Genomic DNA, 26,030 nt, shown 5'->3' with positions numbered 1-26,030 from the left:
CGTCAAGCTCCTACTTGAATGGAAGGGCTCTTCCAAGATGGTGACCGCGGCGAGAACCGACTCCTCCGACACGCTTACCAGCGACGAGTCAGCTGACAGGAACAGGTCCCGTTCGAGGCCTGCAGCGGGCCGCGCGGGTTCCGGGGAAGCGCCTGATGATTCGAGCGAACCATTCTCTCCGTTTACTGCAGAACACCGATCCGGCGTTCGCCCTTTGGTTGAGACAGGCGATGCGCTCACCACTGTGGTCTCATCCGCTGTGTAGTGTAGGTTGAAGGAACTGCTGTTTTCCGCTTCTTGTACCTCCGTTCCCTTGATGGCATTATCCCTGTCGTTTCCCCGATCCGGTGAGTACTGGAATGCTGTGTTGTTAACCGGGTCCACTGCGTCCATATCGATGGTCAGGCGACCTACCGATTCGACGCTCAGTGAGCTATCGCTTTCGTTGACAGCATCGCCTCTTGTGCTGGATTCGGCGGACGTAGGCGGCAGAGGAGAGTCCAGGTGTGCCCTCACTTTCTCTGGAGATTCGAACAGAGCATATGATGCTGGGAACAGTTCAGAGTCGTCGGCAACACGGCCATCACTGCTGATCCGACGGGCAGACCCTGGCGTCCGCAGCATTTTCCCACTCCGTAGGCTTCTTGGCATTGTTGCAGGTTAGGTGTTAGTCAGGTTAGTGTTAGGACCGTTAGCAACAATCAACCACTACCTACTTTTGCGTGAACCACTTCGACGATTGGCGTTCAGGGCGAAATCCAGGCTGACAGCTTAGGCACGCCTTACGCACGACCCAGTCCGCAGCCAATGCCCGTGACCAGGGCAGGGGAGATAGAGAGGCTTTAAGAGCCTTGCTAGACCCATTGGTGGGGGTTGGAGAACTTTAGGAGACTCCATTAGGGCTGTGGAACCTTTAAGAGGAACCTTGATACCAATGGGGGGGACCTTTAGGAGGTCCCACCTAGCCCGGGGGGGGGGGATGAGCCCTTAAGGGGCTCTTAAAAACCCGGGGGGGGAAGATCCCACTAGTCCCCTTGGGAGCTCCAACTCTCGGTGGACAGACCTCGCCAAACCCTGGAGCTAATGTCAAAAGTTCACCAACTCCACAATTTGGCGGACTCTGCCCGACGAGGGGAGCCCTGAAGAGGCCACGCGAAGTCCCAGGATTGTGAGCCCTTGAAGAGGTCCCACGGTTACCAACCCCGCGGGAAGAGACCTTTAAGAGGTCCCACGTGAACCAAACCCACAGGGAAAGAGAACCTTTAGGAGGTCTCGCGAGAACCCAGGGAGAGTTGAGACCTTTAATAGGTCTCGCTAGACCAGGGGGTGGGACACTTTAAGAGGTCCCGAGAGAAAGAAGTTGAGGACCTTTAAGAGGCCTCGAGAAAGGGAGGGGAGGGAGGGAAACACGAGTGGGCATCATGCATAGACCCGAATTCATCAAGCGACCCCGAGAGGTCATCCTGACGAACCCAAGTTATGGATGTGGGGCAGCCCCGCGAGGGAAAGGTGTCAAGTCAGTCCGCCAGGCGTAGCCAAAGCTCCGAGGCTGACCCGAACACTGCCACACCACCGATTGGCTAACAGGCACTTCCGCTGACCGCACGCCCAAGGCCCAACCATATAATGAGGCGAGGGTCCAAGGACGACGGCTAGGCCGAAATGCCTGAGATGTGACAGATGCCTTTCCCGGGATCACGACGAGGAGTGGGGGAAGAAGAGAGCAGGGGTGGTCACGAGTCATCAGCCGCCAACCAGGTCATGTTTCAGGCACGCCTTCGTCTTCCTTTAGCCGGACATCGCTGTGGAGCAGGAATCGGCTTGGCTTCGGATGCTAGAGGACCCGCGGCAGAACTTCGATGGGGCGTGGCACATCAGATGTTGGATGGAGCACCGTCGAACTTCGCTGGCAGATACCTCTTCTCCTGGTAAGATCCTAGGCAATCACAACCACTACACTTTGATCTTAGCCAAAAGGCCGAGAAGCGATAACGGGATAGACGCGAATTAAAATTTGATCACAATTAACTATAATTAATGTCCTGGCTGGGGTCTGTTTTAATAGCGTCGGAAGACTCGATCGTATTTTGAAGACGAGACGACTTCTTGTCGACCAGATGTTGCTTTCAGGTGCGACGTATCCTGGGCTCCCGGGGCGCCGTTCCGTCCGGGTTGCACGTTCGACCGCTAGATGTCGACGCGAGACCAATATCTACTTGCATTCTCGATCTAGAAGGGGGGGGGGGGGGGCACCCAGGAACGGGAGAGACGTCGAGGGGACCCGCGGCAGCATTTCGGAAGCGCACAGCACAACGAGGAAACGACCGGCGTGGACCCGTCCTCACAAGGACGTGGCATCCACGTCGTCTCCTTAATAAAAAAAAAAGTCCCAGGGTCGTGCGCCGGGCCTTAATTTTCCGTCGACCGCTTTCAAATCGGTCTATTTCGCCCCGGTAATGTATGATTATTGCGAAATTATGAATAAAACACAGAGTCTACTTGATTTCATGAGGATGGGCCCAACTCGAAGGTAGTGCAATATCGAGAGGACCCGCGGCAGAGGTTCAGCAAGCTGAAAGCACTCCGCCCTGTTCCAAAAATAAGTTTAATATCTTGTCCCCATGTAGGAGACGTACCAGATATTAAGCTGATAAGAACAGATACTACACTTTGATCTTAGCCAAAAGGCCGAGAAGCGATAACGGGATAGACGCGAATTAAAATTTGATCACAATTAACTATAATTAATGTCCTGGCTGGGGTCTGTTTTAATAGCGTCGGAAGACTCGATCGTATTTTGAAGACGAGACGACTTCTTGTCGACCAGATGTTGCTTTCAGGTGCGACGTATCCTGGGCTCCCGGGGCGCCGTTCCGTCCGGGTTGCACGTTCGACCGCTAGATGTCGACGCGAGACCAATATCTACTTGCATTCTCGATCTAGAAGGGGGGGGGGGGCACCCAGGAACGGGAGAGACGTCGAGGGGACCCGCGGCAGCATTTCGGAAGCGCACAGCACAACGAGGAAACGACCGGCGTGGACCCGTCCTCACAAGGACGTGGCATCCACGTCGTCTCCTTAATAAAAAACTAAGTCCCAGGGTCGTGCGCCGGGCCTTAATTTTCCGTCGACCGCTTTCAAATCGGTCTATTTCGCCCCGGTAATGTATGATTATTGCGAAATTATGAATAAAACACAGAGTCTACTTGATTTCATGAGGATGGGCCCAACTCGAAGGTAGTGCAATATCGAGAGGACCCGCGGCAGAGGTTCAGCAAGCTGAAAGCACTCCGCCCTGTTCCAAAAATAAGTTTAATATCTTGTCCCCATGTAGGAGACGTACCAGATATTAAGCTGATAAGAACAGATACTACACTTTGATCTTAGCCAAAAGGCCGAGAAGCGATAACGGGATAGACGCGAATTAAAATTTGATCACAATTAACTATAATTAATGTCCTGGCTGGGGTCTGTTTTAATAGCGTCGGAAGACTCGATCGTATTTTGAAGACGAGACGACTTCTTGTCGACCAGATGTTGCTTTCAGGTGCGACGTATCCTGGGCTCCCGGGGCGCCGTTCCGTCCGGGTTGCACGTTCGACCGCTAGATGTCGACGCGAGACCAATATCTACTTGCATTCTCGATCTAGAAGGGGGGGGGGGGCACCCAGGAACGGGAGAGACGTCGAGGGGACCCGCGGCAGCATTTCGGAAGCGCACAGCACAACGAGGAAACGACCGGCGTGGACCCGTCCTCACAAGGACGTGGCATCCACGTCGTCTCCTTAATAAAAAAAAAAGTCCCAGGGTCGTGCGCCGGGCCTTAATTTTCCGTCGACCGCTTTCAAATCGGTCTATTTCGCCCCGGTAATGTATGATTATTGCGAAATTATGAATAAAACACAGAGTCTACTTGATTTCATGAGGATGGGCCCAACTCGAAGGTAGTGCAATATCGAGAGGACCCGCGGCAGAGGTTCAGCAAGCTGAAAGCACTCCGCCCTGTTCCAAAAATAAGTTTAATATCTTGTCCCCATGTAGGAGACGTACCAGATATTAAGCTGATAAGAACAGATACTACACTTTGATCTTAGCCAAAAGGCCGAGAAGCGATAACGGGATAGACGCGAATTAAAATTTGATCACAATTAACTATAATTAATGTCCTGGCTGGGGTCTGTTTTAATAGCGTCGGAAGACTCGATCGTATTTTGAAGACGAGACGACTTCTTGTCGACCAGATGTTGCTTTCAGGTGCGACGTATCCTGGGCTCCCGGGGCGCCGTTCCGTCCGGGTTGCACGTTCGACCGCTAGATGTCGACGCGAGACCAATATCTACTTGCATTCTCGATCTAGAAGGGGGGGGGGGGGCACCCAGGAACGGGAGAGACGTCGAGGGGACCCGCGGCAGCATTTCGGAAGCGCACAGCACAACGAGGAAACGACCGGCGTGGACCCGTCCTCACAAGGACGTGGCATCCACGTCGTCTCCTTAATAAAAAAAAAAGTCCCAGGGTCGTGCGCCGGGCCTTAATTTTCCGTCGACCGCTTTCAAATCGGTCTATTTCGCCCCGGTAATGTATGATTATTGCGAAATTATGAATAAAACACAGAGTCTACTTGATTTCATGAGGATGGGCCCAACTCGAAGGTAGTGCAATATCGAGAGGACCCGCGGCAGAGGTTCAGCAAGCTGAAAGCACTCCGCCCTGTTCCAAAAATAAGTTTAATATCTTGTCCCCATGTAGGAGACGTACCAGATATTAAGCTGATAAGAACAGATTTAAAAACATTTATTCATATTTTAAAAGAGGTTGTACATGGCCCGGTATGGGACTCGTGATCATCCTTTACAAGGGAATACTGGATCGAGAGACATTCGTGCGTGTGAACATGTTTGCTGACAATCTGTACATCGATAGATCCGGAATAGTTATCTATACAAATACATAGTTGCGATATAAAAATATTGGTGCGACACGAATTTATATACACATTATTTCGGCAATTTCTGTACAATGGTATTGTTGCGTAACATTCTTTACATTGTAATTGGATGCGAAAAATACTATATATATACAATCTTCTTTTACACACTTTGAGCTATATACATCAATTAGGGATCATGCGCTGTCTGATGATCGAACGTTTTTTCCACTAGAGACACCGCGTACGGAATGGGTGTTAACTGACACTGGTGGGCGACATCATTTTACCTTGCTTCTGGCCTTGGACGGGTGCTGGGTGCTGACTGCCGTACCCCGGTGATGAACTCGACATAAATGTCTCTAGACTTTCCAATTGTTTCGCTGACCACAAGTTTTCTCATCAGGCTGGAGTATCGTCGGGAGCAGAGTCTGGCTACGATCCGGTCGTTCTGAGGGTCCCACGACCCAAGGGCTCCCACCACAATGGCGCCAAAGCGGACGTCCGAGAATCGTAGTTTCATCGCCTCCACCAGTGGGCGATATTTTTCCTCTTTCAGGCGTCTCGCTGCTGCAAACGCTTCTGGACCATTCTCAAACGGGACAGTGATGTCCAAGATGAGTATCGAACTATCTTTCCTGAGGATGAGGTCCGGGCGTAGGGATGAGCCCATGACGGGACGGTTCTCGGCGAATATCTCCCAGCGACCGACCGCAGCTTTCTTCACCCTCTCGACGATGGCGTTGTGGCGGGCGGTGTATAGTGGGCTGTAAGCCATGCAGTGGTCGAGGACGTGTGGTAAGGTCTCGCTGCTGTAGCCGCATTTCCTGCACCTCTTTGCCGCGGGGTCTCTCCCATGTTGATACCCATTCAGAGGAACAAGGCCGAGTCGAGCCCTATGCACAAAGCGCCAGTCCGCGAACCGCGTGAAGTCTCCTTCACGGTGAAAGTGATGAGATGCCTTCGAGCGAGAGATGTTGCAGAAAGTCTTCCCCTGGTGTGCCAAGGAAGACATATTGTTGGCATGCCGTTTCCTCGTGATGGCGTGGAGGATCTTGAAGACGGCCCTCCTGTCCGTGATGGTGTCCTCGCCAACTTTTACAGCGACTTGCTTATCATCCGTGAGGTCCCACACGAGACCGAGGTGTTCAGCCGCCATCCGAGCACGGGACCACACTGATGTCGTTGGGTGGGATGTGTGGCGTGCAGCTGTGCGGGACAAGAAGGCGTTGATCTCGCCGACGGTCGGGTCAGCCTTCCTCAAGCATGCGCCAACGAAGCTCCGCAAATCCTTCCATGCGATGTCTTTTACTACCGGGTCTTTTGACGTCAGGAGTTTGAAGGCCGCATCGATGTTACTGATGTCGGCGTCAACGGCGGCTTCAGGGACTCCGAACAACCCCAGGCTGGGATCGCCATAAATGTAGCTGTTGCTGGCTCTCTTCGGAAGGTACAACGAATTTTTTATGAAGGGCCTCAGGAAGTCGTCAACACGGCGCCAGCTGCTCTTATTGTGTTGGGCCGTCCGCAGAGAGTACTGCAGCGACGGAAAGAAGAAGGTTTTTAGGGCGTCGATCCTTTGCCACGGCGCCAGGCTTGAGGTAAGGAGGTCCTTACCGTATTGAAGACATTGGTCCAGTGTACTTTCATCTGGCATCAACCGAAATCCTGTGGGCTTCCCTAAGAACTTCTTCGGACAGCCATCTGCGAGCGCCGGCACGGAATCTTCGCCTATCTTGAAGATTGTTGGCCTGCAGCCCACCGGATTGTGTGAGAGATGCAACGAGAAGCACTTCCGCGGGTTGATTTCCAGGCCGAGTTTCCTGGACATGCGGGCAGCTTTATCCGCACGTCGCTGAAGAGTGGCCGGATCGCTGGCGAGGAGGAGGACGTCATCTGCAAAAGCCAACGCTGCGTGGTCGCTGTCGTCGTGGATGGTGCGCAGAACGGGGTCCACGGAGATATTGAAGAGGAGGCCGCTGAGCGGGCATCCCTGCCTCACACCCTCGCTGACGGGGAAATCGTCGGAGATGCCCTCCGCGCTGCAGTATGACGTGGTTGCCCCGTCATAGATTCCCTTCACGATGCTTATGAAGTCTTGCCCGGCTCCCGCTTGTTGCAGAGTATGCCAGATGGTGACATGCGGGACGGACCCGAAGGCGTTCGCAAAGTCCAGAGACAGGAAGCAAATCTCTTGTTTGGTTCTTCTAGCTTCCAGGACGCGCTGTTCGAGGACGTAGTTATTCTCGAATGCGCCGTCATGGTGGAGGAAGCCTTTCTGAGACGGAGAGAGGACGTCGTTCCCTTCCATCCAAGCTGCTAACCTTCGTGACAGGCACCCCGCGAACAGCTTGTATATTGTTGAGGTTAGCGCAATCGGCCTCCAGTTGCTAACTTCCCTGGGGTCCCCGCTCTTCGGGACGAGGATGGTGCGGGAATGCTTCCACGACTCTGGGATTTGGCGGGCCTTCAGGCACCCGTTGAAGATGCTGGTTAAGGCTTTGCCGTCCGGGTCAACGCCTCTCCAATGGCGGTACGTGAGGCGGTCGGGACCGGGGGCGGAGTTCTCGGCCCTCTTTAACCGGCTGGCCACCTCATTGACCGTGAACGGGGTGAGGTCCACAGGAGACTGGGCAGGGTGCGGGTGGTCGATGTCGGAGAGGTTCGACGCCTCGAACGTGCCGCTCGCCTGGAACTTCTCGATTATCTCAGCCAGAGGGATCTCGCAACTCTTGGACTCTTCACCGATGACACACTTCACTGCCCTTCTTCGGTTCCTTCGGTAGAGGCGCTGAATGTCCCTATGATTCAGGGGGTCCGTCCTTCTCGGTGGCACTCTGTTGGGCTGCTGGTCTGGGATCTTCACGTGTCTCTGTGCAAAGGCTGTGAATTCCTGGACTAGGTCACAAAACGTGTGCCAGCTCTCTTCATTCCAATCACGGAGAAGGTCTCGGAGGCGGCGGTGGAATGGACCAGATGGGGCTTCATCAGACTGCTGACTACCGGAGATGGCGGTGGGTGGTGGGGAGTCTGGCTCGACGTCGACGTCTGCGATGTCGTCAAGTTCGCCCTGCTGGGATACTGGAAAGACATCCTGAGAAGCTGGGGGTTGGGAGGCGTCTTGAGAAAGTGAACCGGGCTGGCTAGCGGTGTGTTGTGATCCCTCTGCAGGAGGGAGTGCCAGAGACCTACGACTTGTGGGGGAGGGAGGATCAGGCGCTCTCGTCACCTCTGCGTGCCCTGCCTCTGCCGTCTGGTGATCGCTCCTCTGTTGACCGTGGCCCGTGCTGCGCGCGTGATTTATTATGCCCCTCTTACTTGGAAAGGAGGCTGGGCACGTCGGGCACTTGAACTTGGACGGTCGGTTATCGTGCACGATTAGCGGACCAGACCTTAGGCATCGGTGGTTCCTGACCCTCCTGCACTGGAAGCGAACACCGCATCGACCGCACCAGAAGGCGGATTCCTCGATGTCGAGCCCATGCTCCGCGAGTAAGTGCCGGAGAAGCGACTGCTTCATTGCAGTCCAAGCTTTCGCCCGAAATTGAAACGGGCAAGACTCCTCGGGGCATTTCATCGGGCTGTCCACGGGGAAAGCAAGGTGAAGAGAGAGGCCTTCCCTCCAGCATGTTGACGACGGGGAGATTGGTGAGTGGGATACTGGAGATGACGGCGGCGATGGTGATATCCGGTGCACGTTGACCACTGGTCTACCTGTGGTCGGCAGAGGAGTTAGCGGATCCACATGACGCTGCGGCGGAGGGCTCGTCGTTGGCCGCCGGTTCCCAACCGGTGGGACGGACGTCCCGGTTACTCTGGAGGTTTGGTTTCCGTCGTCCGCGGGATCGGTCTCTTCGGGGGGAGATCCTAACTCTTGGGAGCCAGCACTCGCTGAACTTTCCGACGTGGGGACTGCTTGCGACACTTGGGTTTCTGGCACATTCACCCTTATGTCTGGCGACGTCGGCTGGTCCGAGCCCAGTTGACTCTCGGGGACCGGGAGGAGACTTCTGGTTTGAAGCGCCCTCTTTGTTCTCTGGGCCAACGGTAAGCTGTCCGTTTGCGACGGTGCTGTGAATGCGGCTGCTGCTGACGGACCTGCCATGGCGAGGTCTTGAGTGGCTCGTGCGGATTTCCTTCCCTTCTTCTTTTTCCTCTTCTTCTTTGGATGGGCCGGCCAAGTTGTCTGAGTCGAGGCGTCACTGTGCGAGCCAGACGATGAAACGTCACTGTTCACCAAGGAGTTTGCATTTGGACATTCCTCGGCTTCACTCACTGGCCCGGGATGCGCTGGGCTCGAAGAGGGCGATGGTGCCTCGGGCTCGGGGGGGGGTGTCGTAGGCGATCGAGGGGTATCATCACTCTTGCAAGCCATTGGGGTTACAGGATCAGGCAGCGCACTCGACTGTGAGGTGTCAGACGATAGACACAGGTCACGCTCCAGGTCTGACGATGATGGCAGGTGTTCCGGGGAAGACTTCGACGCTAGGGATGGGCAATCTTCTACTCCAGCTGTTGCCGGACGTGGTTCCGATGCCCACCATGCTCCTGGGGAGGACATGGGGTCCAGCCTGGTTGAGTCTTCCGCAGAGAAGTGCAGGGGGAACACGCTGTTGTTCGTGGCCCGTTCCCGTGTAGGCGCGTCTTCAGGGCAGGTCACCAATGCCACAGTCTCACATGCAGTTTCTTGACTAGGCGGCGCGATTGCAGTGGCGTCGATGAGCCAGTCCGTATCAGAGTCGATTACCAATCGCCCCGGCGACGAGGAATTTCGAGAGGTATCGCCGTCGTTGTGGGCGTCTCTCACACTTGAGGCTGGCGAGGCATCAGAGTGGCTCACCGAAGATCCTGATGGCGACTGCTGCTTCTCGGGAGAAACGAAGAGAGCGTATGAAACCAAGAGGCGTTCCGACTCCTCTGGGTCGAGTCCCTCTGTGATGACACGGCGGGCTGACCCTGGAGTCTGCAGGGTTCTTCCATTCCGTAGGTTCCTCGGCATTGTGTCGGTTAGATGTTAGTTAGGTTAGTGGTTAGACTGTTAGTGGTAAACAATCAACGACCACCTACTTGGAGTACTCACTTCGATGACCGTAGCTAGGAGCGAGACTATAGCTGGCTGACTTGGAGCACCCTACACATGACCTACCTAGCGGCCAATGCCCGTGACCAGGGCAGGGAGATAGAGACGGGTCTTAGGGACCCCATGAGACCCATTGGTGGGGGCTGGAGAACTTTAAGAGACTCCGTTAGGACCGTGGAACCTTTAAGAGGGACCTTGATGCCAATGGGGAGGACCTTTAGGAGGTCCTACCTAGCCCGGGGGGGGTGAGCCCTTAAGGGACTCTTACAAGAAACCCGGGGGGGAAGATCCCACTAGTCCCCTTGGGGGCTCTACCTCTCGATGGGCCGACCCCGCCAACCCCTGGAGCTAGTAACAAAAGTTCACCAACTCCACAACTTGGCGGACTCTGCCCGACGAGGGGAGCCCTGAAGAGGTCACGCGAAGTCCCGGGAGGGTGAGACCTTGAAGAGGTCTCACGCTAACCAACCCAGGGGGAAGAGACCTTTAAGAGGTCCCGCGTGAACCAAACCCACAGGGAAAGAGAACCTTTAGGAGGTCTCGCGAGAACCCAGGGAGAGTTGAGACCTTTAATAGGTCCCGCTAGACCAGGGGGTGGGACACTTTAAGAGGTCCCGAGAGAAAGAAGTTGAGGACCCTTAAGAGGCCTCGAGAAAGGGAGGGGCGGGAGGGAAACACGAGTGGGCATCATGCATAGACCCGAATTCTTCAAGCGACCCCGAGAGGTCATCCTGACGAACCCGAGTTATGGATGTGGGGCAGCCCCGCGAGGGAAAGGTGTCAAGTCAGTCCGCCAGGCGTAGCCAAAGCTCCGAGGCTGACCCGAACACTGCCACACCACCGATTGGCTAACAGGCACTTCCGCTGACCGCACGCCCAAGGCCCAACCATATAATGAGGCAAGGGTCCAAGGACGACGGCTAGGCTGAAATGCCTGAGGTGTGACAGATGCCTTTCCCGGGATCACGACGAGGTGGAGACGAAGAAGAGAGAGCAGGGGTGGTCACGAGTCATCGACCGCCAGCCAGGTCATGTTTCAGGCACGCCTTCGTCTTTCTTTAGCCGGACATCGTTGAAACAGCTAGTCTTCGGATGGTAGAGGACCCGCGGCAGAACTTCGATGGGGCGTGGCACATCAGCTGTTGACTGGATCACCGTCGAATTTGGCTGGTAGTTTCCTCTCCTCTTGACTAGATCCTTGGCAAGATCACCTACTACACTTTGATCTTAGCCAAAAGGCCGAGAAGCGATAACGGGATAGACGCGAATTAAAATTTGATCACAATTAACTATAATTAATGTCCTGGCTGGGGTCTGTTTTAATAGCGTCGGAAGACTCGATCGTATTTTGAAGACGAGACGACTTCTTGTCGACCAGATGTTGCTTTCAGGTGCGACGTATCCTGGGCTCCCGGGGCGCCGTTCCGTCCGGGTTGCACGTTCGACCGCTAGATGTCGACGCGAGACCAATATCTACTTGCATTCTCGATCTAGAAGGGGGGGGGGGGGCACCCAGGAACGGGAGAGACGTCGAGGGGACCCGCGGCAGCATTTCGGAAGCGCACAGCACAACGAGGAAACGACCGGCGTGGACCCGTCCTCACAAGGACGTGGCATCCACGTCGTCTCCTTAATAAAAAACTAAGTCCCAGGGTCGTGCGCCGGGCCTTAATTTTCCGTCGACCGCTTTCAAATCGGTCTATTTCGCCCCGGTAATGTATGATTATTGCGAAATTATGAATAAAACACAGAGTCTACTTGATTTCATGAGGATGGGCCCAACTCGAAGGTAGTGCAATATCGAGAGGACCCGCGGCAGAGGTTCAGCAAGCTGAAAGCACTCCGCCCTGTTCCAAAAATAAGTTTAATATCTTGTCCCCATGTAGGAGACGTACCAGATATTAAGCTGATAAGAACAGATACTACACTTTGATCTTAGCCAAAAGGCCGAGAAGCGATAACGGGATAGACGCGAATTAAAATTTGATCACAATTAACTATAATTAATGTCCTGGCTGGGGTCTGTTTTAATAGCGTCGGAAGACTCGATCGTATTTTGAAGACGAGACGACTTCTTGTCGACCAGATGTTGCTTTCAGGTGCGACGTATCCTGGGCTCCCGGGGCGCCGTTCCGTCCGGGTTGCACGTTCGACCGCTAGATGTCGACGCGAGACCAATATCTACTTGCATTCTCGATCTAGAAGGGGGGGGGGGCACCCAGGAACGGGAGAGACGTCGAGGGGACCCGCGGCAGCATTTCGGAAGCGCACAGCACAACGAGGAAACGACCGGCGTGGACCCGTCCTCACAAGGACGTGGCATCCACGTCGTCTCCTTAATAAAAAAAAAAGTCCCAGGGTCGTGCGCCGGGCCTTAATTTTCCGTCGACCGCTTTCAAATCGGTCTATTTCGCCCCGGTAATGTATGATTATTGCGAAATTATGAATAAAACACAGAGTCTACTTGATTTCATGAGGATGGGCCCAACTCGAAGGTAGTGCAATATCGAGAGGACCCGCGGCAGAGGTTCAGCAAGCTGAAAGCACTCCGCCCTGTTCCAAAAATAAGTTTAATATCTTGTCCCCATGTAGGAGACGTACCAGATATTAAGCTGATAAGAACAGATACTACACTTTGATCTTAGCCAAAAGGCCGAGAAGCGATAACGGGATAGACGCGAATTAAAATTTGATCACAATTAACTATAATTAATGTCCTGGCTGGGGTCTGTTTTAATAGCGTCGGAAGACTCGATCGTATTTTGAAGACGAGACGACTTCTTGTCGACCAGATGTTGCTTTCAGGTGCGACGTATCCTGGGCTCCCGGGGCGCCGTTCCGTCCGGGTTGCACGTTCGACCGCTAGATGTCGACGCGAGACCAATATCTACTTGCATTCTCGATCTAGAAGGGGGGGGGGGGCACCCAGGAACGGGAGAGACGTCGAGGGGACCCGCGGCAGCATTTCGGAAGCGCACAGCACAACGAGGAAACGACCGGCGTGGACCCGTCCTCACAAGGACGTGGCATCCACGTCGTCTCCTTAATAAAAAAAAAAGTCCCAGGGTCGTGCGCCGGGCCTTAATTTTCCGTCGACCGCTTTCAAATCGGTCTATTTCGCCCCGGTAATGTATGATTATTGCGAAATTATGAATAAAACACAGAGTCTACTTGATTTCATGAGGATGGGCCCAACTCGAAGGTAGTGCAATATCGAGAGGACCCGCGGCAGAGGTTCAGCAAGCTGAAAGCACTCCGCCCTGTTCCAAAAATAAGTTTAATATCTTGTCCCCATGTAGGAGACGTACCAGATATTAAGCTGATAAGAACAGATACTACACTTTGATCTTAGCCAAAAGGCCGAGAAGCGATAACGGGATAGACGCGAATTAAAATTTGATCACAATTAACTATAATTAATGTCCTGGCTGGGGTCTGTTTTAATAGCGTCGGAAGACTCGATCGTATTTTGAAGACGAGACGACTTCTTGTCGACCAGATGTTGCTTTCAGGTGCGACGTATCCTGGGCTCCCGGGGCGCCGTTCCGTCCGGGTTGCACGTTCGACCGCTAGATGTCGACGCGAGACCAATATCTACTTGCATTCTCGATCTAGAAGGGGGGGGGGGGCACCCAGGAACGGGAGAGACGTCGAGGGGACCCGCGGCAGCATTTCGGAAGCGCACAGCACAACGAGGAAACGACCGGCGTGGACCCGTCCTCACAAGGACGTGGCATCCACGTCGTCTCCTTAATAAAAAAAAAAGTCCCAGGGTCGTGCGCCGGGCCTTAATTTTCCGTCGACCGCTTTCAAATCGGTCTATTTCGCCCCGGTAATGTATGATTATTGCGAAATTATGAATAAAACACAGAGTCTACTTGATTTCATGAGGATGGGCCCAACTCGAAGGTAGTGCAATATCGAGAGGACCCGCGGCAGAGGTTCAGCAAGCTGAAAGCACTCCGCCCTGTTCCAAAAATAAGTTTAATATCTTGTCCCCATGTAGGAGACGTACCAGATATTAAGCTGATAAGAACAGATACTACACTTTGATCTTAGCCAAAAGGCCGAGAAGCGATAACGGGATAGACGCGAATTAAAATTTGATCACAATTAACTATAATTAATGTCCTGGCTGGGGTCTGTTTTAATAGCGTCGGAAGACTCGATCGTATTTTGAAGACGAGACGACTTCTTGTCGACCAGATGTTGCTTTCAGGTGCGACGTATCCTGGGCTCCCGGGGCGCCGTTCCGTCCGGGTTGCACGTTCGACCGCTAGATGTCGACGCGAGACCAATATCTACTTGCATTCTCGATCTAGAAGGGGGGGGGGGGGCACCCAGGAACGGGAGAGACGTCGAGGGGACCCGCGGCAGCATTTCGGAAGCGCACAGCACAACGAGGAAACGACCGGCGTGGACCCGTCCTCACAAGGACGTGGCATCCACGTCGTCTCCTTAATAAAAAAAAAAGTCCCAGGGTCGTGCGCCGGGCCTTAATTTTCCGTCGACCGCTTTCAAATCGGTCTATTTCGCCCCGGTAATGTATGATTATTGCGAAATTATGAATAAAACACAGAGTCTACTTGATTTCATGAGGATGGGCCCAACTCGAAGGTAGTGCAATATCGAGAGGACCCGCGGCAGAGGTTCAGCAAGCTGAAAGCACTCCGCCCTGTTCCAAAAATAAGTTTAATATCTTGTCCCCATGTAGGAGACGTACCAGATATTAAGCTGATAAGAACAGATACTACACTTTGATCTTAGCCAAAAGGCCGAGAAGCGATAACGGGATAGACGCGAATTAAAATTTGATCACAATTAACTATAATTAATGTCCTGGCTGGGGTCTGTTTTAATAGCGTCGGAAGACTCGATCGTATTTTGAAGACGAGACGACTTCTTGTCGACCAGATGTTGCTTTCAGGTGCGACGTATCCTGGGCTCCCGGGGCGCCGTTCCGTCCGGGTTGCACGTTCGACCGCTAGATGTCGACGCGAGACCAATATCTACTTGCATTCTCGATCTAGAAGGGGGGGGGGGGCACCCAGGAACGGGAGAGACGTCGAGGGGACCCGCGGCAGCATTTCGGAAGCGCACAGCACAACGAGGAAACGACCGGCGTGGACCCGTCCTCACAAGGACGTGGCATCCACGTCGTCTCCTTAATAAAAAAAAAAGTCCCAGGGTCGTGCGCCGGGCCTTAATTTTCCGTCGACCGCTTTCAAATCGGTCTATTTCGCCCCGGTAATGTATGATTATTGCGAAATTATGAATAAAACACAGAGTCTACTTGATTTCATGAGGATGGGCCCAACTCGAAGGTAGTGCAATATCGAGAGGACCCGCGGCAGAGGTTCAGCAAGCTGAAAGCACTCCGCCCTGTTCCAAAAATAAGTTTAATATCTTGTCCCCATGTAGGAGACGTACCAGATATTAAGCTGATAAGAACAGATACTACACTTTGATCTTAGCCAAAAGGCCGAGAAGCGATAACGGGATAGACGCGAATTAAAATTTGATCACAATTAACTATAATTAATGTCCTGGCTGGGGTCTGTTTTAATAGCGTCGGAAGACTCGATCGTATTTTGAAGACGAGACGACTTCTTGTCGACCAGATGTTGCTTTCAGGTGCGACGTATCCTGGGCTCCCGGGGCGCCGTTCCGTCCGGGTTGCACGTTCGACCGCTAGATGTCGACGCGAGACCAATATCTACTTGCATTCTCGATCTAGAAGGGGGGGGGGGGCACCCAGGAACGGGAGAGACGTCGAGGGGACCCGCGGCAGCATTTCGGAAGCGCACAGCACAACGAGGAAACGACCGGCGTGGACCCGTCCTCACAAGGACGTGGCATCCACGTCGTCTCCTTAATAAAAAAAAAAGTCCCAGGGTCGTGCGCCGGGCCTTAATTTTCCGTCGACCGCTTTCAAATCGGTCTATTTCGCCCCGGTAATGTATGATTATTGCGAAATTATGAATAAAACACAGAGTCTACTTGATTTCATGAGGATGGGCCCAACTCGAAGGTAGTGCAATATCGAGAGGACCCGCGGCAGAGGTTCAGCAAGCTGAAAGCACTCCGCCCTGTTCCAAAAATAAGTTTAATATCTTGTCCCCATGTAGGAGACGTACCAGATATTAAGCTGATAAGAACAGATACTACACTTTGATCTTAGCCAAAAGGCCGAGAAGCGATAACGGGATAGACGCGAATTAAAATTTGATCACAATTAACTATAATTAATGTCCTGGCTGGGGTCTGTTTTAATAGCGTCGGAAGACTCGATCGTATTTTGAAGACGAGACGACTTCTTGTCGACCAGATGTTGCTTTCAGGTGCGACGTATCCTGGGCTCCCGGGGCGCCGTTCCGTCCGGGTTGCACGTTCGACCGCTAGATGTCGACGCGAGACCAATATCTACTTGCATTCTCGATCTAGAAGGGGGGGGGGGGCACCCAGGAACGGGAGAGACGTCGAGGGGACCCGCGGCAGCATTTCGGAAGCGCACAGCACAACGAGGAAACGACCGGCGTGGACCCGTCCTCACAAGGACGTGGCATCCACGTCGTCTCCTTAATAAAAAACTAAGTCCCAGGGTCGTGCGCCGGGCCTTAATTTTCCGTCGACCGCTTTCAAATCGGTCTATTTCGCCCCGGTAATGTATGATTATTGCGAAATTATGAATAAAACACAGAGTCTACTTGATTTCATGAGGATGGGCCCAACTCGAAGGTAGTGCAATATCGAGAGGACCCGCGGCAGAGGTTCAGCAAGCTGAAAGCACTCCGCCCTGTTCCAAAAATAAGTTTAATATCTTGTCCCCATGTAGGAGACGTACCAGATATTAAGCTGATAAGAACAGATTTAAAAACATTTATTCATATTTTAAAAGAGGTTGTACATGGCCCGGTATGGGACTCGTGATCATCCTTTACAAGGGAATACTGGATCGAGAGACATTCGTGCGTGTGAACATGTTTGCTGACAATCTGTACATCGATAGATCCGGAATAGTTATCTATACAAATACATAGTTGCGATATAAAAATATTGGTGCGACACGAATTTATATACACATTATTTCGGCAATTTCTGTACAATGGTATTGTTGCGTAACATTCTTTACATTGTAATTGGATGCGAAAAATACTATATATATACAATCTTCTTTTACACACTTTGAGCTATATACATCAATTAGGGATCATGCGCTGTCTGATGATCGAACGTTTTTTCCACTAGAGACACCGCGTACGGAATGGGTGTTAACTGACACTGGTGGGCGACATCATTTTACCTTGCTTCTGGCCTTGGACGGGTGCTGGGTGCTGACTGCCGTACCCCGGTGATGAACTCGACATAAATGTCTCTAGACTTTCCAATTGTTTCGCTGACCACAAGTTTTCTCATCAGGCTGGAGTATCGTCGGGAGCAGAGTCTGGCTACGATCCGGTCGTTCTGAGGGTCCCACGACCCAAGGGCTCCCACCACAATGGCGCCAAAGCGGACGTCCGAGAATCGTAGTTTCATCGCCTCCACCAGTGGGCGATATTTTTCCTCTTTCAGGCGTCTCGCTGCTGCAAACGCCTCTGGACCATTCTCAAACGGGACAGTGATGTCCAAGATGAGTATCGAACTATCTTTCCTGAGGATGAGGTCCGGGCGTAGGGATGAGCCCATGACGGGACGGTTCTCGGCGAATATCTCCCAGCGACCGACCGCAGCTTTCTTCACCCTCTCGACGATGGCGTTGTGGCGGGCGGTGTATAGTGGGCTGTAAGCCATGCAGTGGTCGAGGACGTGTGGTAAGGTCTCGCTGCTGTAGCCGCATTTCCTGCACCTCTTTGCCGCGGGGTCTCTCCCATGTTGATACCCATTCAGAGGAACAAGGCCGAGTCGAGCCCTATGCACAAAGCGCCAGTCCGCGAACCGCGTGAAGTCTCCTTCACGGTGAAAGTGATGAGATGCCTTCGAGCGAGAGATGTTGCAGAAAGTCTTCCCCTGGTGTGCCAAGGAAGACATATTGTTGGCATGCCGTTTCCTCGTGATGGCGTGGAGGATCTTGAAGACGGCCCTCCTGTCCGTGATGGTGTCCTCGCCAACTTTTACAGCGACTTGCTTATCATCCGTGAGGTCCCACACGAGACCGAGGTGTTCAGCCGCCATCCGAGCACGGGACCACACTGATGTCGTTGGGTGGGATGTGTGGCGTGCAGCTGTGCGGGACAAGAAGGCGTTGATCTCGCCGACGGTCGGGTCAGCCTTCCTCAAGCATGCGCCAACGAAGCTCCGCAAATCCTTCCATGCGATGTCTTTTACTACCGGGTCTTTTGACGTCAGGAGTTTGAAGGCCGCATCGATGTTACTGATGTCGGCGTCAACGGCGGCTTCAGGGACTCCGAACAACCCCAGGCTGGGATCGCCATAAATGTAGCTGTTGCTGGCTCTCTTCGGAAGGTACAACGAATTTTTTATGAAGGGCCTCAGGAAGTCGTCAACACGGCGCCAGCTGCTCTTATTGTGTTGGGCCGTCCGCAGAGAGTACTGCAGCGACGGAAAGAAGAAGGTTTTTAGGGCGTCGATCCTTTGCCACGGCGCCAGGCTTGAGGTAAGGAGGTCCTTACCGTATTGAAGACATTGGTCCAGTGTACTTTCATCTGGCATCAACCGAAATCCTGTGGGCTTCCCTAAGAACTTCTTCGGACAGCCATCTGCGAGCGCCGGCACGGAATCTTCGCCTATCTTGAAGATTGTTGGCCTGCAGCCCACCGGATTGTGTGAGAGATGCAACGAGAAGCACTTCCGCGGGTTGATTTCCAGGCCGAGTTTCCTGGACATGCGGGCAGCTTTATCCGCACGTCGCTGAAGAGTGGCCGGATCGCTGGCGAGGAGGAGGACGTCATCTGCAAAAGCCAACGCTGCGTGGTCGCTGTCGTCGTGGATGGTGCGCAGAACGGGGTCCACGGAGATATTGAAGAGGAGGCCGCTGAGCGGGCATCCCTGCCTCACACCCTCGCTGACGGGGAAATCGTCGGAGATGCCCTCCGCGCTGCAGTATGACGTGGTTGCCCCGTCATAGATTCCCTTCACGATGCTTATGAAGTCTTGCCCGGCTCCCGCTTGTTGCAGAGTATGCCAGATGGTGACATGCGGGACGGACCCGAAGGCGTTCGCAAAGTCCAGAGACAGGAAGCAAATCTCTTGTTTGGTTCTTCTAGCTTCCAGGACGCGCTGTTCGAGGACGTAGTTATTCTCGAATGCGCCGTCATGGTGGAGGAAGCCTTTCTGAGACGGAGAGAGGACGTCGTTCCCTTCCATCCAAGCTGCTAACCTTCGTGACAGGCACCCCGCGAACAGCTTGTATATTGTTGAGGTTAGCGCAATCGGCCTCCAGTTGCTAACTTCCCTGGGGTCCCCGCTCTTCGGGACGAGGATGGTGCGGGAATGCTTCCACGACTCTGGGATTTGGCGGGCCTTCAGGCACCCGTTGAAGATGCTGGTTAAGGCTTTGCCGTCCGGGTCAACGCCTCTCCAATGGCGGTACGTGAGGCGGTCGGGACCGGGGGCGGAGTTCTCGGCCCTCTTTAACCGGCTGGCCACCTCATTGACCGTGAACGGGGTGAGGTCCACAGGAGACTGGGCAGGGTGCGGGTGGTCGATGTCGGAGAGGTTCGACGCCTCGAACGTGCCGCTCGCCTGGAACTTCTCGATTATCTCAGCCAGAGGGATCTCGCAACTCTTGGACTCTTCACCGATGACACACTTCACTGCCCTTCTTCGGTTCCTTCGGTAGAGGCGCTGAATGTCCCTATGATTCAGGGGGTCCGTCCTTCTCGGTGGCACTCTGTTGGGCTGCTGGTCTGGGATCTTCACGTGTCTCTGTGCAAAGGCTGTGAATTCCTGGACTAGGTCACAAAACGTGTGCCAGCTCTCTTCATTCCAATCACGGAGAAGGTCTCGGAGGCGGCGGTGGAATGGACCAGATGGGGCTTCATCAGACTGCTGACTACCGGAGATGGCGGTGGGTGGTGGGGAGTCTGGCTCGACGTCGACGTCTGCGATGTCGTCAAGTTCGCCCTGCTGGGATACTGGAAAGACATCCTGAGAAGCTGGGGGTTGGGAGGCGTCTTGAGAAAGTGAACCGGGCTGGCTAGCGGTGTGTTGTGATCCCTCTGCAGGAGGGAGTGCCAGAGACCTACGACTTGTGGGGGAGGGAGGATCAGGCGCTCTCGTCACCTCTGCGTGCCCTGCCTCTGCCGTCTGGTGATCGCTCCTCTGTTGACCGTGGCCCGTGCTGCGCGCGTGATTTATTATGCCCCTCTTACTTGGAAAGGAGGCTGGGCACGTCGGGCACTTGAACTTGGACGGTCGGTTATCGTGCACGATTAGCGGACCAGACCTTAGGCATCGGTGGTTCCTGACCCTCCTGCACTGGAAGCGAACACCGCATCGACCGCACCAGAAGGCGGATTCCTCGATGTCGAGCCCATGCTCCGCGAGTAAGTGCCGGAGAAGCGACTGCTTCATTGCAGTCCAAGCTTTCGCCCGAAATTGAAACGGGCAAGACTCCTCGGGGCATTTCATCGGGCTGTCCACGGGGAAAGCAAGGTGAAGAGAGAGGCCTTCCCTCCAGCATGTTGACGACGGGGAGATTGGTGAGTGGGATACTGGAGATGACGGCGGCGATGGTGATATCCGGTGCACGTTGACCACTGGTCTACCTGTGGTCGGCAGAGGAGTTAGCGGATCCACATGACGCTGCGGCGGAGGGCTCGTCGTTGGCCGCCGGTTCCCAACCGGTGGGACGGACGTCCCGGTTACTCTGGAGGTTTGGTTTCCGTCGTCCGCGGGATCGGTCTCTTCGGGGGGAGATCCTAACTCTTGGGAGCCAGCACTCGCTGAACTTTCCGACGTGGGGACTGCTTGCGACACTTGGGTTTCTGGCACATTCACCCTTATGTCTGGCGACGTCGGCTGGTCCGAGCCCAGTTGACTCTCGGGGACCGGGAGGAGACTTCTGGTTTGAAGCGCCCTCTTTGTTCTCTGGGCCAACGGTAAGCTGTCCGTTTGCGACGGTGCTGTGAATGCGGCTGCTGCTGACGGACCTGCCATGGCGAGGTCTTGAGTGGCTCGTGCGGATTTCCTTCCCTTCTTCTTTTTCCTCTTCTTCTTTGGATGGGCCGGCCAAGTTGTCTGAGTCGAGGCGTCACTGTGCGAGCCAGACGATGAAACGTCACTGTTCACCAAGGAGTTTGCATTTGGACATTCCTCGGCTTCACTCACTGGCCCGGGATGCGCTGGGCTCGAAGAGGGCGATGGTGCCTCGGGCTCGGGGGGGGGTGTCGTAGGCGATCGAGGGGTATCATCACTCTTGCAAGCCATTGGGGTTACAGGATCAGGCAGCGCACTCGACTGTGAGGTGTCAGACGATAGACACAGGTCACGCTCCAGGTCTGACGATGATGGCAGGTGTTCCGGGGAAGACTTCGACGCTAGGGATGGGCAATCTTCTACTCCAGCTGTTGCCGGACGTGGTTCCGATGCCCACCATGCTCCTGGGGAGGACATGGGGTCCAGCCTGGTTGAGTCTTCCGCAGAGAAGTGCAGGGGGAACACGCTGTTGTTCGTGGCCCATTCCCGTGTAGGCGCGTCTTCAGGGCAGGTCACCAATGCCACAGTCTCACATGCAGTTTCTTGACTAGGCGGCGCGATTGCAGTGGCGTCGATGAGCCAGTCCGTATCAGAGTCGATTACCAATCGCCCCGGCGACGAGGAATTTCGAGAGGTATCGCCGTCGTTGTGGGCGTCTCTCACACTTGAGGCTGGCGAGGCATCAGAGTGGCTCACCGAAGATCCTGATGGCGACTGCTGCTTCTCGGGAGAAACGAAGAGAGCGTATGAAACCAAGAGGCGTTCCGACTCCTCTGGGTCGAGTCCCTCTGTGATGACACGGCGGGCTGACCCTGGAGTCTGCAGGGTTCTTCCATTCCGTAGGTTCCTCGGCATTGTGTCGGTTAGATGTTAGTTAGGTTAGTGGTTAGACTGTTAGTGGTAAACAATCAACGACCACCTACTTGGAGTACTCACTTCGATGACCGTAGCTAGGAGCGAGACTATAGCTGGCTGACTTGGAGCACCCTACACATGACCTACCTAGCGGCCAATGCCCGTGACCAGGGCAGGGAGATAGAGACGGGTCTTAGGGACCCCATGAGACCCATTGGTGGGGGCTGGAGAACTTTAAGAGACTCCGTTAGGACCGTGGAACCTTTAAGAGGGACCTTGATGCCAATGGGGAGGACCTTTAGGAGGTCCTACCTAGCCCGGGGGGGGTGAGCCCTTAAGGGACTCTTACAAGAAACCCGGGGGGGAAGATCCCACTAGTCCCCTTGGGGGCTCTACCTCTCGATGGGCCGACCCCGCCAACCCCTGGAGCTAGTAACAAAAGTTCACCAACTCCACAACTTGGCGGACTCTGCCCGACGAGGGGAGCCCTGAAGAGGTCACGCGAAGTCCCGGGAGGGTGAGACCTTGAAGAGGTCTCACGCTAACCAACCCAGGGGGAAGAGACCTTTAAGAGGTCCCGCGTGAACCAAACCCACAGGGAAAGAGAACCTTTAGGAGGTCTCGCGAGAACCCAGGGAGAGTTGAGACCTTTAAAAGGTCCCGCTAGACCAGGGGGTGGGACACTTTAAGAGGTCCCGAGAGAAAGAGGTTGAGGACCTTTAAGAGGCCTCGAGAAAGGGAGGGGAGGGAGGGGAACACGAGTGGGCATCATGCATAGACCCGAATTCCTCAAGCGACCCCGAGAGGTCGTCCCGACGAACCCGAGTTATGGATGTGGGGCAGCCCCGCGAGGGAAAGGTGTCGAGTCAGTCCGCCAGGCGTAGCCAAAGCTCCGAGGCCGACCCGAACACTGCCACACCACCGATTGGCTAACAGGCACTTCCGCTGACCGCACGCCCAAGGCCCAACCATATAATGAGGCAAGGGTCCAAGGACGACGGCTAGGCTGAAATGCCTGAGGTGTGACAGATGCCTTTCCCGGGATCACGACGAGGTGGAGACGAAGAAGAGAGAGCAGGGGTGGTCACGAGTCATCGACCGCCAGCCAGGTCATGTTTCAGGCACGCCTTCGTCTTTCTTTAGCCGGACATCGTTGAAACAGCTAGTCTTCGGATGGTAGAGGACCCGCGGCAGAACTTCGATGGGGCGTGGCACATCAGCTGTTGACTGGATCACCGTCGAATTTGGCTGGTAGTTTCCTCTCCTCTTGACTAGATCCTTGGCAAGATCACCTACTACACTTTGATCTTAGCCAAAAGGCCGAGAAGCGATAACGGGATAGACGCGAATTAAAATTTGATCACAATTAACTATAATTAATGTCCTGGCTGGGGTCTGTTTTAATAGCGTCGGAAGACTCGATCGTATTTTGAAGACGAGACGACTTCTTGTCGACCAGATGTTGCTTTCAGGTGCGACGTATCCTGGGCTCCCGGGGCGCCGTTCCGTCCGGGTTGCACGTTCGACCGCTAGATGTCGACGCGAGACCAATATCTACTTGCATTCTCGATCTAGAAGGGGGGGGGGGGCACCCAGGAACGGGAGAGACGTCGAGGGGACCCGCGGCAGCATTTCGGAAGCGCACAGCACAACGAGGAAACGACCGGCGTGGACCCGTCCTCACAAGGACGTGGCATCCACGTCGTCTCCTTAATAAAAAACTAAGTCCCAGGGTCGTGCGCCGGGCCTTAATTTTCCGTCGACCGCTTTCAAATCGGTCTATTTCGCCCCGGTAATGTATGATTATTGCGAAATTATGAATAAAACACAGAGTCTACTTGATTTCATGAGGATGGGCCCAACTCGAAGGTAGTGCAATATCGAGAGGACCCGCGGCAGAGGTTCAGCAAGCTGAAAGCACTCCGCCCTGTTCCAAAAATAAGTTTAATATCTTGTCCCCATGTAGGAGACGTACCAGATATTAAGCTGATAAGAACAGATTTAAAAACATTTATTCATATTTTAAAAGAGGTTGTACATGGCCCGGTATGGGACTCGTGATCATCCTTTACAAGGGAATACTGGATCGAGAGACATTCGTGCGTGTGAACATGTTTGCTGACAATCTGTACATCGATAGATCCGGAATAGTTATCTATACAAATACATAGTTGCGATATAAAAATATTGGTGCGACACGAATTTATATACACATTATTTCGGCAATTTCTGTACAATGGTATTGTTGCGTAACATTCTTTACATTGTAATTGGATGCGAAAAATACTATATATATACAATCTTCTTTTACACACTTTGAGCTATATACATCAATTAGGGATCATGCGCTGTCTGATGATCGAACGTTTTTTCCACTAGAGACACCGCGTACGGAATGGGTGTTAACTGACACTGGTGGGCGACATCATTTTACCTTGCTTCTGGCCTTGGACGGGTGCTGGGTGCTGACTGCCGTACCCCGGTGATGAACTCGACATAAATGTCTCTAGACTTTCCAATTGTTTCGCTGACCACAAGTTTTCTCATCAGGCTGGAGTATCGTCGGGAGCAGAGTCTGGCTACGATCCGGTCGTTCTGAGGGTCCCACGACCCAAGGGCTCCCACCACAATGGCGCCAAAGCGGACGTCCGAGAATCGTAGTTTCATCGCCTCCACCAGTGGGCGATATTTTTCCTCTTTCAGGCGTCTCGCTGCTGCAAACGCCTCTGGACCATTCTCAAACGGGACAGTGATGTCCAAGATGAGTATCGAACTATCTTTCCTGAGGATGAGGTCCGGGCGTAGGGATGAGCCCATGACGGGACGGTTCTCGGCGAATATCTCCCAGCGACCGACCGCAGCTTTCTTCACCCTCTCGACGATGGCGTTGTGGCGGGCGGTGTATAGTGGGCTGTAAGCCATGCAGTGGTCGAGGACGTGTGGTAAGGTCTCGCTGCTGTAGCCGCATTTCCTGCACCTCTTTGCCGCGGGGTCTCTCCCATGTTGATACCCATTCAGAGGAACAAGGCCGAGTCGAGCCCTATGCACAAAGCGCCAGTCCGCGAACCGCGTGAAGTCTCCTTCACGGTGAAAGTGATGAGATGCCTTCGAGCGAGAGATGTTGCAGAAAGTCTTCCCCTGGTGTGCCAAGGAAGACATATTGTTGGCATGCCGTTTCCTCGTGATGGCGTGGAGGATCTTGAAGACGGCCCTCCTGTCCGTGATGGTGTCCTCGCCAACTTTTACAGCGACTTGCTTATCATCCGTGAGGTCCCACACGAGACCGAGGTGTTCAGCCGCCATCCGAGCACGGGACCACACTGATGTCGTTGGGTGGGATGTGTGGCGTGCAGCTGTGCGGGACAAGAAGGCGTTGATCTCGCCGACGGTCGGGTCAGCCTTCCTCAAGCATGCGCCAACGAAGCTCCGCAAATCCTTCCATGCGATGTCTTTTACTACCGGGTCTTTTGACGTCAGGAGTTTGAAGGCCGCATCGATGTTACTGATGTCGGCGTCAACGGCGGCTTCAGGGACTCCGAACAACCCCAGGCTGGGATCGCCATAAATGTAGCTGTTGCTGGCTCTCTTCGGAAGGTACAACGAATTTTTTATGAAGGGCCTCAGGAAGTCGTCAACACGGCGCCAGCTGCTCTTATTGTGTTGGGCCGTCCGCAGAGAGTACTGCAGCGACGGAAAGAAGAAGGTTTTTAGGGCGTCGATCCTTTGCCACGGCGCCAGGCTTGAGGTAAGGAGGTCCTTACCGTATTGAAGACATTGGTCCAGTGTACTTTCATCTGGCATCAACCGAAATCCTGTGGGCTTCCCTAAGAACTTCTTCGGACAGCCATCTGCGAGCGCCGGCACGGAATCTTCGCCTATCTTGAAGATTGTTGGCCTGCAGCCCACCGGATTGTGTGAGAGATGCAACGAGAAGCACTTCCGCGGGTTGATTTCCAGGCCGAGTTTCCTGGACATGCGGGCAGCTTTATCCGCACGTCGCTGAAGAGTGGC

At 54.0% G+C, this 26,030-nt stretch overlaps 13 non-coding genes across 13 annotated transcripts; all 13 read right to left on the bottom strand.

The window, feature by feature from the left end:
* Positions 1-2,508: 2,508 nt before the first annotated feature.
* LOC149071373 (U2 spliceosomal RNA) lies at positions 2,509-2,700 on the bottom strand. The gene has a single exon (XR_016194807.1). It is a non-coding gene; the product is annotated as a U2 spliceosomal RNA (small nuclear RNA).
* Positions 2,701-3,215: 515 nt separating this feature from the next.
* Positions 3,216-3,407, bottom strand: LOC149071372 (U2 spliceosomal RNA). The gene has a single exon (XR_016194806.1). It is a non-coding gene; the product is annotated as a U2 spliceosomal RNA (small nuclear RNA).
* A 515-nt stretch (positions 3,408-3,922) lies between these two features.
* Positions 3,923-4,114, bottom strand: LOC149071371 (U2 spliceosomal RNA). The gene has a single exon (XR_016194805.1). It is a non-coding gene; the product is annotated as a U2 spliceosomal RNA (small nuclear RNA).
* A 516-nt stretch (positions 4,115-4,630) lies between these two features.
* LOC149071370 (U2 spliceosomal RNA) lies at positions 4,631-4,819 on the bottom strand. The gene has a single exon (XR_016194920.1). It is a non-coding gene; the product is annotated as a U2 spliceosomal RNA (small nuclear RNA).
* Positions 4,820-11,774: 6,955 nt separating this feature from the next.
* On the bottom strand, positions 11,775-11,966 carry LOC149071369 (U2 spliceosomal RNA). Its single transcript, XR_016194804.1, has one exon. It is a non-coding gene; the product is annotated as a U2 spliceosomal RNA (small nuclear RNA).
* Positions 11,967-12,480: 514 nt separating this feature from the next.
* On the bottom strand, positions 12,481-12,672 carry LOC149071368 (U2 spliceosomal RNA). Its single transcript, XR_016194803.1, has one exon. It is a non-coding gene; the product is annotated as a U2 spliceosomal RNA (small nuclear RNA).
* A 515-nt stretch (positions 12,673-13,187) lies between these two features.
* LOC149071367 (U2 spliceosomal RNA) lies at positions 13,188-13,379 on the bottom strand. The gene has a single exon (XR_016194801.1). It is a non-coding gene; the product is annotated as a U2 spliceosomal RNA (small nuclear RNA).
* A 515-nt stretch (positions 13,380-13,894) lies between these two features.
* On the bottom strand, positions 13,895-14,086 carry LOC149071366 (U2 spliceosomal RNA). The gene has a single exon (XR_016194800.1). It is a non-coding gene; the product is annotated as a U2 spliceosomal RNA (small nuclear RNA).
* A 516-nt stretch (positions 14,087-14,602) lies between these two features.
* Positions 14,603-14,794, bottom strand: LOC149071365 (U2 spliceosomal RNA). Its single transcript, XR_016194799.1, has one exon. It is a non-coding gene; the product is annotated as a U2 spliceosomal RNA (small nuclear RNA).
* A 515-nt stretch (positions 14,795-15,309) lies between these two features.
* Positions 15,310-15,501, bottom strand: LOC149071364 (U2 spliceosomal RNA). Its single transcript, XR_016194798.1, has one exon. It is a non-coding gene; the product is annotated as a U2 spliceosomal RNA (small nuclear RNA).
* A 515-nt stretch (positions 15,502-16,016) lies between these two features.
* Positions 16,017-16,208, bottom strand: LOC149071363 (U2 spliceosomal RNA). Its single transcript, XR_016194797.1, has one exon. It is a non-coding gene; the product is annotated as a U2 spliceosomal RNA (small nuclear RNA).
* A 515-nt stretch (positions 16,209-16,723) lies between these two features.
* LOC149071362 (U2 spliceosomal RNA) lies at positions 16,724-16,912 on the bottom strand. Its single transcript, XR_016194919.1, has one exon. It is a non-coding gene; the product is annotated as a U2 spliceosomal RNA (small nuclear RNA).
* Positions 16,913-23,866: 6,954 nt separating this feature from the next.
* LOC149071361 (U2 spliceosomal RNA) lies at positions 23,867-24,055 on the bottom strand. Its single transcript, XR_016194918.1, has one exon. It is a non-coding gene; the product is annotated as a U2 spliceosomal RNA (small nuclear RNA).
* Between the last annotated feature and the right edge of the window lie 1,975 nt (positions 24,056-26,030).

The sequence above is a fragment of the Pholcus phalangioides genome, unplaced genomic scaffold (genome assembly GCF_987345545.1).
Source record: "Pholcus phalangioides strain wild (caught in Gottingen) unplaced genomic scaffold, Ppha-v1.0 ptg000019l_1, whole genome shotgun sequence".
Taxonomy (NCBI): Eukaryota; Metazoa; Arthropoda; class Arachnida; order Araneae; family Pholcidae; genus Pholcus; species Pholcus phalangioides.
This window is presented reverse-complemented; position numbering and strand designations above follow the sequence as displayed.